The sequence below is a fragment of the Argentina anserina genome, chromosome 5 (genome assembly GCF_933775445.1).
Source record: "Argentina anserina chromosome 5, drPotAnse1.1, whole genome shotgun sequence".
Lineage (NCBI taxonomy): Eukaryota > Viridiplantae > Streptophyta > Magnoliopsida > Rosales > Rosaceae > Argentina > Argentina anserina.
In genome coordinates this window covers 20,783,417-20,792,787 of record NC_065876.1, presented here as the reverse complement: position 1 = coordinate 20,792,787, position 9,371 = coordinate 20,783,417, and positions in this window count along the sequence as shown.

Below are 9,371 nucleotides of genomic sequence, written 5' to 3'. Positions count from 1 at the left end.
CTCATTGAGGCAGTCACTCAGGATGTTGCAGACATGAACCTCTGTTGCATGATATCTGAGATGAACATGGTGGATTCAAACCCCAAGGAATGGTGGATGGACACTGGAGCCACCAAACATGTCTGTGCTGACAAAAAGATGTTCTCCACCTTCGAACCATCTGAGGATGGGGAGATTCTGTACATGGGGAACTCTGCAACCTCCGCCATCAAGGGGAAAGGAAAGGTGATTCTGAAGATGACCTCTGGAAAGGAGTTGACTCTGAACAATGTCCTGTATGTTCCGGAGATCCGCAAGAATCTGATTTCTGGTGCAATGTTGAACTCTCATGGGTTCCGCATAGTGATAGAATCTGATAAGCTTGTTCTATCCAAGAATGGAATGTTTGTGGGTAAGGGCTATGTATCGGGTGGGATGATCAAAATGAGTGTAATGACTTTGATCAAGAAAATGAATGAAGCTTCTACTTCCACCTACATGATTGAGTCTTCCAATTTATGGCATGGTAGACTAGGACATGTTAATTATGATACTTTGCGAAAGTTAATTAACATGGAACACTTACCAAAATTCGAAATTGATTCAAAACATAAATGTGAAACTTGTGTAGAGGCTAAACTGACTAGATCATCTTTCCAAAGTGTTGAAAGAAACAGTGAACCCCTTGATTTGATTCATACAGATGTATGTGATTTAAAATCAACGGTATCTAGAGGGAATAATAAATACTTTATTACCTTCATAGATGATAGCACGAAATATTGCTATGTGTATTTGCTAAAATGCAAAAGTGAGGCCATAGAGAAATTCATTCTCTATAAAAATGAGGTTGAGAATCAACTCAACAAGAAAATTAAGGCACTAAGAAGTGACCGAGGGGGTGAGTATGAATCGCCATTTGTTGAGATTTGTGCTCAGAATGGGATTATACATCAAAGGACTGCTCCATACTCACCACAATCCAATGGTGTAGCAGAACGCAAAAATCGTACTCTAAAGGATATGATGAATGCTATGCTACTCAGTTCTGGGATGCCACCCAACATGTGGGGAGACGCGATTCTCACGGCAAATTACCTTTTAAATAAGGTGCCCAAAAAGAAAGAAGAGAAAATTCCATATGAGTTATGGAAAGGGAGAAAACCATCCTACAAATATTTAAAAGTTTGGGGATGTTTGGCCAAAGTGGAAATTCCTAAGCCTAAAAAGGTGAAGAATGGGCCTAAAACGGTTGATTGCATCTTTATTGGTTATGCACATAACAGTTCGGCTTATCGATTCCTAGTCCACGATTCGAATATTCCTGAAATCCATAAGGATACGATAATGGAATCGAGAAATGCATCTTTCTTTGAAAATGTATTTCCACGGAAGTCTAGAGAGGAATTTAATTCTTCTAAACGGGCACGTGAAGACAACCGAGCCGAAACGGATGATGCTCAAGATCAAGAATCTGAGTTGGAGTCCGAATATGAGTCTGAGGTTGAACCTAGACGAAGTAAAAGGGCAAGGACCGCAAAGTCCTATGGACCTGACTTCCTGTCATATATGGTTGAAGGTGATCCCCGTACCTTCAAAGAGGCAGTTAGCTCTACTGATGGTTCTCTGTGGAAAGAAGCAATCAAAAGTGAGGTTGACTCCATCATGCAAAATCACACTTGGGAATTAGTGGATTTGCCACCTGGGTGTAAGCCTTTGACTTCCAAGTGGATTTTCAAAAAGAAACTAAAAGCTGATGGGTCAATAGACAAGTACAAGGCCAGACTTGTTATTAAAGGCTATAGGCAAAATGAGGGTTTGGATTATTTTGATACTTATTCTCCTGTGACGAGAATAACCTCCATACGGATGGTACTTGCAATTGCAGCGTTGCGCAAACTTGAAGTACACCAAATGGATGTAAAGACGGCTTTCCTAAATGGAGATGTAGACGAAGAAATCTACATGGAACAACCAGAAGGTTTTTCTGCTCCTTTTCAGAGTAAGAAGGTGTGCAGATTGGTTAAGTCATTATATGGCTTAAAATAAGCACCAAAACAATGGCATGAGAAATTTGATAGTGCCATGATCACCAGTGGATTTAGAATAAATGAAGGTGATAAGTGTGTATATATCAAAGACACTGAAAATGGATATATCATTTTATGTGTGTATGTGGATGATATGCTTATTGTTGGGAGCAACGATAAGATGATCAAGTCTACTAAAGACATGTTGAATTCTAAGTTTGACATGAAAGACTTGGGACTTGCTGATGTCATTTTAGGAATTAAAATTACGAGAACATCAGAAGGGCTAGTGTTGAGTCAAACACACTATGTGGACAATATTCTTGGGAAATTGGACAAGGAAGGTTCTGGAATTGTCAGAACTCCTGTAGATTTGAATCTACATTTGTCCAAGAATAAAGGTGAAAGTGTTTCTCAATTAGAGTATTCAAGAATAATTGGGAGTCTAATGTACTTAACAAGTTGTACAAGACCAGATCTAGCTTATGCGGTTCATAAGCTAAGTAGGTACACGAGTAATCCTGGAGCTATGCATTGGCAAGCGATTGGAAGAGTACTCAAATACCTAAGGTATACTCGTACCTACGGGTTGCACTACACATCATACCCAGCTGTTATAGAATGGTTCACTGATGCGAACTGGATATCTGACATGAAAGACTCAAAGTCTACTAGCGGATATGTATTTACGCTAGGAGGTGCAGCCGTGTCCTGGAAGTCCTCAAAACAAACAGTTATAACTAGATCCACAATGGAGTCTGAGTTCGTAGCACTAGACAAATGTGGGGAGGAAGCAGAATGGCTACGCCAGTTCATAGAGGACATTCCTAGATGGACAAAACCTGTGCCTGCGATTGGTATACATTGTGATAGTCAATCTGCAATTAACAGGGCACAGAGTAAGATGTATAATGGTAAGTCTAGACACATTCGTCGAAGACATAATACCATTAGACAACTACTCTCAACTGGAGTTATCTGTATAGACTATGTAAAGTCTAAGGATAATATTGTTGATCCTTTAACTAAAGGGTTAAACAGAGAGTTAGTTGAAAAATCATCGAAGGGAATGGGACTAAAGCCCATTGGAAATTAAAAATCACTACAGTGGATACCCAACCTAGCTGACTGGAGATCCCAAGATCTAGGTCCAAAAGGGAAAACCAAACTGTAGAGATTAGTTCGGATCACTGTGGGGAGTTCCCCAAGTCCATTCCTATAATAAAAACCAGTGATACCCGTGAAGGATGAGGTTAAGTTAAAACTTTTAATGATTCTTATGCGTCGAGAAATCGAGCAGAGTAATGCGGGTTACTCTTAATTAAGAGATCACCTATGCAAGAGAGACGTGGGGCCGCTTCTAGGGGAGTTAATGAGGGCATAACTCTTATCAAACTACTTGCAGAACCAGACGTGTGTTCCATGGCCAAAATGGGCACAAAAATGAGAACCGAAGTGTACCAGGGAGACTCCTGTGTAAAGTATGTTATCATTTACACAAATGACGAATAGTTCAAAGACATCGCGTCTACTATTTAGTTAGGAAAGTAAGCATACTTTTATAAGGGAAGGTTCAAAGGGTCAAACCTACCTATCCTATGCAGGTTTCAACCGTAGAAATCTATCACCAATTTCTATCGAGTCTTTGGTGGCCAATTTCATTCATGTGGGGAATTGTTGGAAAATGGTTGGAAAAACCATTTAAAACCAAATTTTAATTGATTAATTAAATTAAGTTAAACTTATAATTAATCAAAGATGAACATAGATTTGAGTTCTCCATAATGAGGGCTACAAGATCATATGTTTGTTTGTGTAATTTGGTTTGTGGGTGAATAAGAAATTGTCACTCAAAGATGGCTACTTAGAATGAGGGAATGGTATTTGTCCCACATTGGAAAAGAGAAGTGTTGAAAAGACTTTATATAGAATCCATTGTGTATGGATTGTAAAGTGTGTAAGCCCCCTTATACCCTCTCGCGCACGCGCAGGGGGGGTGCAAATCCTAGGTCGCAAGGGAAACTCGTGTATGTCCGTGCGACCTGCGGACACGAATGCAACACCGAATTGAGGGTCGGAACGCAGATTCTTTTTGCATTTCCGAAAATTCGGTTTTGACTTTTCAAATTCTCTTGACTGTTCAAATTCTTCTTTTGTAACAACTGAGTTATTGTGTGTTATGGAGAATTATAACAGAATTGAAATCAATGTTTGTAACATATGTAACTCATATATGTTATGATTTTTTGATTTCTATAACAGCCATCTTATTAATTGCTGATTGCAAATCCTCACAGTATAAATAGCCACCATCCTTTCATTGTAAAATAATCCCATTCGAAACACATTTCTCTCCCACTCTCAAAGTTCTTAGTTCTTCTCTGGTGATAGATAGGGGTACCTTTCGAGTTCGTTGAGAGTTCTAGTTAGTAGTGCAACTTTCTAGAATTGTTTAGTCGTTATATCTTGGGAGACAAGCGCCAAGCATCCTTGCACCGGTAGAGGAGGCGTAAACGTCTTAAGGACAGTGTGGTATCACACACGTCTCGATTAGTTCTTCCATCACAAATCGTTCGGTATTTTTGTTGAATTTCTTTTCGTGTTCTTCATTTCTGATTTATAATTATTTATAATTCAGCTTATTAAATTATATATGCAATATATCACTGTTTTTACAACAGAAATTTCTATTCCTCTCCTGATCGAACCCATAATCTATGAAGGTTTTAGTTCCCTTCATGACCATAGGATGTGCCAATGATCGATCTGTGAAGCTGCTTTGCCAAAAAAGAAATGATCAATGTCCTTAGTCCTTACCTTCAAATCTCAAAAACCCATCATATTTCAGTGAATAATTAGCTAGTACACATAGTAGAGGAAGAGGAAGTAGCTAGAGGATTAAAATTTAGTGATCATTGATCAAATCTATAAACGTGTACTTTTTGGAGCTAATCAGCTAAGGCAAGTTAACTCTTGTTACACAACAGGTTTCAACGTTCAGAAGTCGTACGATGCAAGTGGTGTGGGGACTGTGGCCCAGTGGATTAGCCGAACAAATTTTGATAAAATCCCTCAATTTTTTTTTTTGTATGAGCAAAGTCGTAGAGTTTTAGATTTCAACTAAAGAATCAAATGCCAGTCAGCCAGTATTATCAGCTGACTCAAAGTCCGCTACTAGTCCAGTCATACTAAACTCCAATGAGTAGGTTCCCCTTATATATGCGCTAGGTTGGAAAATTGATGATTTCTGGAATATAAGGCGTTGTTGAGAATGTGAATAACATGAGAAAATTGAGACCTTGCATATAAAATTTGTGTCAATTTCATTTATTGTCTCTTGAACTCGATCAGTTGTGCAGCTCACATTATTTATTAAAGCAGTCTTGATCTTCAAGAAGGTATCGTTCTTGCTCATGGGAAATAAAGAACGGCCGATTGAATTTATCTTCGTCTACAAAAGGTATCATTTAGTAGTTTGCAGCTCATTGTCATTTAGCTCTGATTGATTATTAGGTGTACACAATATTGAACAAGGGATGTTATTCTTATTAGACTTGGGTTCAATGTTGTCCAGTGCCGTGCAACATCTTGTCCACGTTCATTCATGAGGCATTGATCTCCAGCTCATGTTATTAGTTTACTCTTTTCACAGTTTCACTATAGTAGAGCATGCATGAAAAACCATACTGCGATGAAGAAATCAAAGGCTTTGATCATGACCCAATAGATTGTGAAACACCAACGTGGATGAAAATTATTTACTCTGTGATTATCAGAAGCAAGAATTCATCAAACCAATGTTCATCAATCGCAGTCATCACTGAAAAATAGGGTGGACCATCAAATTGGACTAATGATTTCCAATTAGCAGTTTAACGAAAGTGGAATACAATGTCAATCCTTTTCCGTACAAATATATAGATTGTTCAATGTTTTGCTGCTTATGCACATTCAACCTTGAGGACATGATGTACTACACTCAATTCATACCTGAGAGTTTTCACAGTGTCATAATTATGCTGTTAACGTGTTTCATGAGATATATATCAAGTTAAATTACCAAACAGGTGCAATTTTTACATTATATCTCCGAAAAAAAAAAAGAAGGGAAATGTCTATAGCGTGGCAGAGGTAAAACCTTCATATATGATCAGATATACAAAACCTGGCATGCTTCAGTCCCATTTCCATGAATTTGAGAGAAAAGGATGCTGGCTAGATAGTTGGACTAGGCGTAGCTACGTTGGGGCGAGAAGGGCCAATTGACCCCTCTAAATAGCGTGGCAGAGGTAAAACCTTCATATATGATCTGATATAAAAAACCTGGCATGCTTCAGTCCCATTTCCATGAATTTGAGAGAAAAGGATGCTGGCTAGATAGTTGGACTAGGCGTAGCTACGTTGGGGCGAGAAGGGCCAATTGACCCCTCTAAATTTTTTTCCTTGGTTGTGATTGGTGGGTCAAACTAGATGTAGTCTATTTTGGTGTCAAAACTGACCCCTCTACCATCAAAACATCAAGTTTCTTTTTATTAATTAAAGGATGAGACTGAACCTTGTCCATTTCGGACATGGAGCCAATGTCAGACCACTTTATACTTTCTTCCTATATTTACTATATACTCACCACGCTGAAAGTTCCTAAGAGTTTTGTTATTTTCCTAGCCAGGTGTGGCTGTTCCCATGGACCACGTCCGATAATACTTTAAAAAGAAAAACAAATGCTAGCCTCTTTGTCTCTGCTCGCTCCTCACATTTTCTTTTTCGTTCAGAACGAAATCTTCCGACAAAACTCTGTGCTCAACAAACTGTCGTCGTTTTGGTGAGTTCCCGTATTAAGAGATCAATTTCATGTGATCAGATCTCTCGTTTCATCCATCTATGGGTTTTTTGATTTTTTTCCCTTCCTAACTGCTTTGGTTATAGAGATTCCGTTGTTTGATTGGTTCCACCCATTTTTGGGCTTTTAGTTTTTCTTCTTATTTTGGGTCATACAACGGCTCATCAATTCGCCTAATATTCCAGCCGGGTTTTCTTTGCTCAATTTATCATCAAATTTTTTAGTCATTTTTCAAGTGGAAGGTGGAACCCAGTGATTTAGGATTTCTCGCATTTGAAAAGAAACAAAGATTGATTACATGGATATTTGTTGTTTGCAGATATTGATCAATTTGGTTGGTAGGTACAGAGTTCATAGTCAACCTTGGTAGCCATAACAATTAGCTTCTTCTTCATATGTCTGATTGTATGGTATCCCATTTTGCTTCTTTTTGACTTGGTTAGGTTCTTTTTATCTCAGGTTGAAGATTATGTAGTGAAAGTAAAGCTTCAGTAAGTGCTCCTTGATTCACAACCTTAAATCTTAAGTCAACAAGTAAGCTCTAAATTTTTTCATTGTCCTTATGTTTTATTAGGGGTGGGCACGGGACGGGATGGGACGGGACGGAGCTCATCCCACGTCCCGTCCCACTCTTTTGAATCCGGACGGGATCAGGACGGGACGAGGGTTTTTAAGAATGCATCCCACTCGGGATTAATCCCGGTTGGGACAGGACGGGATCGGGACGGGACGGGACAAATCCCACCTTCCTATAAAGTTAAATAAAAACCTATATTTTTACTTTTTCATTAACAAAATAACATTTAATAATGAAATTTTAACCAAAAAAATACATATTATGTTCAAAATATTATAATTTACTATTATTATTTGAATTGATATAATTTTGGAATTATTAAGAACATAAATTAGTTTCATTTTGATACAAATATATAAGAATTTTTAAGTTTTCATTAAAGGTGGGACGAGACGGGACGAAGCGGGATAGAAATTATTCGTCCCACGTCCCATCCCACTATTATGAAACGGGACGGGATCGGGACGGGACAAGCGTTTTTAGACCTTCATCCCGTCCCGTCCCGTCCCTACGAATTTCGGGACGGGATTGGGACGGGATCGGGATTTCTGTTTTTTATGCCCACCCCTATGTTTTATTGTAATTTTGTGGATTTGATGTCATCATTTTTAGAAGGATTCGCCCTCGAATCCAAGCCAAGTCCTTTGGAATTCCATGTTGATGATTACTACGTTTCCTTTTATAGATCAAAAGATGACTATGGGTAAAATATTTGTGCTTTGCCAAAATGAAGTGTTTGTCTAATGAGTTAGTTTTAGAGGATACCTATGTGTTCATAGGTTTACCGTGCACATAGTAGTTGTTCATCTTAATTGGGATTTGGGAAAACTGTGCATGTGTGTAAGCTTATCTTTGCTTTCTCTATGGTAAGCAATGTGCATCAACTGCTTCATATGTACATTAAATACTAATAACTAATATTTCTCTTATGTTCTCAAGTGGGTAGAATTCCTTGTCCTAAAATAATTAAATATATTTTTTAACTAAACTATGATTCAATGGTGTTCGTCTTTTCCACTATATATATGCTTAAATGTTTTTTTATATCTTCTCATTCTCATATTCTTCTTTATTAGCAAGTAGCAACCCCACCAACCCATCTAAACTTAGTTGAAAAATTCAATCATGGAGGCTTTATTCGAGAAATACAAAAAGAGAAAAGCAGCACAGCAATTAACACCATTTGAAACTTCTTAGATTAGAAATACATCCAATGATGAAACTTCAGAACATCCTCCCGAAGAAGTAAACTTAACAAATCAGTCAGCACCTTCTCAAGCTCCTCTGACAAGTAATGTATCCGAAGATGTTGGTACATCAAAATCAATCAATGAGCTTAACATAGATAACCTTCCTGGAGACTCAGGACTTCGAACTCCAAATTTCATATTATCATCCTGATGTTCGAGATCGCGTGCGGCGACATTATTTATTGCAAGGTCCTTGTCAATCAGAAAATTATAAGTTTCCTCAAACAAAATTTAGCGGTTCTAACCGAAAGTTTAACGCTAAATGGTTCAAGAAATATCGAAATTGGTTGTAGTATAATAAAGAAAAGGATGCTCTATATTGTTTGCATTGTTATCTTTTTAAACCAAATATTGGAGATCAAGAAGGTGGTGATGTATTTGTTGGTACGGGGTTTAAAAATTGGAAGAAAATGGACAAGCTTCAAGACCATGTGGGAGGGACTAATAGTGCTCACAACAATGCAAGAAGAATATGTCAAGTTTTATTAGATCAATGATAACATGTTGATACTATCTTGGCAAACTAGACACAACAAGATCGGATTAACTATCGCACTCGTTTGAATGCATCAATTGAATGTGATCGTTTTCTTCTACGACAAGGGTAGCCATTGATCGATTCTTTTCAAAGAACAACTTAACCATATCTAGCCTTCATGGTCAAGGTTACAATGAAGCTAGTAATATGAGAGGAG